Here is a 3,346-nt window from a genome sequence, read left to right as displayed (position 1 = left end):
CGCCCTTCCTTTCCCTCTGCTTCCCTTTTCCCCTGCTTCTCCTCTAAAAGCCCCCTCCACACCCTCCCCGGGCTGCCGGCTCTACTGCGCATGCACAAACCCCCACCCGACCCTACCGCCTTTCGCCCTTACGCGTGCGCTTTGACCGCCCACCCAGAAAACCGGATAAACACATTAGCCCGCTCACGCCAGCCCCGCCCTACCCCGCCGCCAGCACACCCTGAGCCAACTGCGCATGTCTGGCTCTCCACTTACGGCTCCTAGCACGGAGCATGCTCAGTGAGAGCGGACGCTCTCTCCGCCCCTCCCCCACCTGCTCCCAAATTCCGTCTCCTAGGCGTGTGGGTTGTGGCGAATTGAGTAGCGGGCACGGCTTCCCCTCGCGTGGGCTGCCCGCGTCGCGCCGTGTGGCGGGGGATTCGGGGACCGGAGCTGACCCCGGTGGGAGGGTGGCAGCCCAGCACGGCCGCCAGCCCGGCCTCGCCGCCCTCCTCCCGGAACCTAGCGCGTGGCGAGCCGTGGGCTAGGCGCTGGCCGACAAGTTTAAAAGCCACTCCTCTAGGTCCTCAGGGAGCCTGCCCTTGTGCGTGGACACAGCCCGCGACGAATGATCTGGTTCTGTAGAGTCTGAAAGTGTCTAAATCCTTCGTTGCATTAAAAAAAAAAAAAAAAAGAAAACAAAGCTTCTGTCTTTTTTTGCAGAAGGCTGAGGACACTTGGATATAAATAAAAGCCTAGCAGGGTGATTCTCCCCTCTCAAAATACAAATCCTTTTTTGGGTAGCACAAATAGAAACTGCTCTTCGACATGATATTTTTTGCACATAATAAACGCCGTATACGTTCGCAAAGTGAAGCTTATGTGCAAATCTTTTACATATGTGTACTTAGGGCATACCAAAATAGCAATTTTAGGGACTGGCCCATAAGTTAACAAGGAAACACATAGAATCTTTGTTACCATTTGAAGACAGATTCTGGTTTTGGGTTTTGTTTTATTTTAGTAAACCCTAACATACAGTACCAGTAAGAATCCAACTTCTTAATTTTATGTATCAGCAGAGTAAGCTGTAAAAAATGTATTTAGTAGTAACACGTGGGAAACGATATGTATTCTAAAATTAGCTCATTTTAAAGGCTCCATCTGCCATTTTCTTTTTATAATAGCTATTTCCTAAGGTCACTTTGAAATAAAAACCGTTATACAGATCTATTTTTATTCCAGACTCTTAGGTCTTCTTCCACAGCACGCAGGTTGCTCTCCTCCAAAGGAGAAACTTGAAGGGTAAACTACTCAGCACTGCTTACATCCAGGAGGCATAAATGAGCCAGGGAAAGGATTACTTGCAGGCATGTTTTCGCTGTAACTGGATTTTTAAAATCATTTGAGAGTTGCACACCCCAATTTAAGATTAATTCTATTGATGGTGTGTGTGAGTCAGAGTTAAACCCATTCCTTTTTTTAAGCTTCTGAATTGGTTGCAACTGGTAATGTGAGAACAAAATTTGAAAGCAGCATTGTAACAATAACAAAAATTCATGGTCAGCAAAGACCACCAACAATTTGTTAAATATAGTCATAATAAAAATATTAAGCCCCTGCAGGGGCAGGGTGACAAAAAATAAAGGCATACAAGGGCATGCCCAGACAAGTCCAAACTAGCCCAAGTGAGTAATGGGCTATCTGGTGTTTACTTTTCTCTCCCTCCCTTTTCTGGGAGGTCCGAGTTTCTGCAAGTTCTGCCAGTTCTGCAAGTTGCTGATGTTTGAAATATCCAATCATATGTAACCGCGCCAAATTTTCCCGCTCTCCCCAACCCCTACCGATAAATATCCCAAGTTCCCTGGGTCCAGGCGCGCGGAACCTCTATCTCCTATGTGAGATATGTTCCAGCCTGAGGGCCCTCGTCATTAAACCTCCTCTGCAATTGCATCAAGAAGGTCTCTCGTGTGTCCTTGGGGCGTGCAGGTCCGGACTTGGGTGAGGGTCCCCTTGCGGGGGGTCTTACAGAGGGTCCCCTTGCGGGGGGGGGGGGGGGGCTTACATTTTGGTGCATGGGCCGGGAAGTGCACGACCCCAGGACTCACGACACAGACCTCTTGGAGGTAGGTCTGTATGAGTGGAGTGTGTCTGAGTGCAGCACTGCTGTCTGTGTCTCTGTGTTTTGGTTTCTGTGTCTGTGCCATGGTTTCGGTTTCGGGCAGCGGTCACTACAGGCCGTCAGGACTTAGTGACCAGCGGTAGCTGTAACCCTGGGGGACGCCCTAGAAGAGCTGGGAAAGCCAGCTAGGTCAAGGGATTTGACCATCTGACGGTCGAGGGATTCGGCCGGGTGGTTGAAAGATTCAACCGTTGAGTTTCTGAATCTGGGAGACGGAGTTCTCCATCTGGAGGAGAAGACGTGGTGTGCTTCTCCATCTGAGGTCGCGTTTGGCTGATGTGGCCAGGTGTGTTTGTCTGTGTTTTCTGTGCCACCCGTGGCAGGGGTGAGCTATCTGTGTTATTTGGTTTATATGTTCTTGGACTCTGACTTTTCTTTTCTTCTGGACTGAAATTACTGTGTAAAACATCCTAAGTTTAAAAAGAGATAACATGACCACCAGCAGACAAAGAGATAGAACAGCTGGTGAGTGCTGCTGCAGAACAGTGAGACTGGCAGTTCCTGTCCCACAGCTTGTAGCCAAGAGAAAATTCTGTTTCTCTGCTGTTAGCAGAGGCTACGGAGGAGGTAGGACATGCAGGTCTTCTGCCCACTGCGGTCTGAAAGGGGAGACGAGTTCCCAGCCTCCCACCAATGATAAATTGAGGTGTGGGCAGCAGCGCGGGCTGGGAGTGATCGATGAGCGTGTGGGGGTCTTACAGAGGGTCACCTTGCGGGGGGGGTCTTAAAGTAATAGATTATGGCACTAATGAGCAAACCAACTTGAACTGTACCCCTTTCTTTTATTGGCTTGCTGGAGCCTCGTTTGAAAAGGAATCAGATAGATTGTTTATAGAAAATAAACTGTTTAAACTAAATATTTAGGAGGAAAATCACATATAATTTAAGCTCATTAAGAGTGCCCACCTAAGATCTTTTTTTCATTTATTATCCATTTTAGGGAAAATCAGGTTAATGTCCTGCAAGGGATTACTTGACTGCCAACGTATACAGCCTAGGTATAAAACAGTCAGTTATTTGAATAAATGCTCTATTTTACAATAAATAGTTTGAGATTTACAAAATTATTTCACAGAAGGCTGTATATTCTACACTATCATTAGCATCATATATCTATATGGTATATATCTCACATTTAATGAATCAATATAATATCAATAACTAAAACCCCTACTTTTGCTTGAG

The sequence above is a fragment of the Arvicanthis niloticus genome, chromosome 21 (genome assembly GCF_011762505.2).
Source record: "Arvicanthis niloticus isolate mArvNil1 chromosome 21, mArvNil1.pat.X, whole genome shotgun sequence".
NCBI classification, from domain to species: Eukaryota; Metazoa; Chordata; class Mammalia; order Rodentia; family Muridae; genus Arvicanthis; species Arvicanthis niloticus.
The sequence above is the reverse complement of the archived record's forward strand: the minus strand, read 5'-3'. Positions refer to the sequence as shown.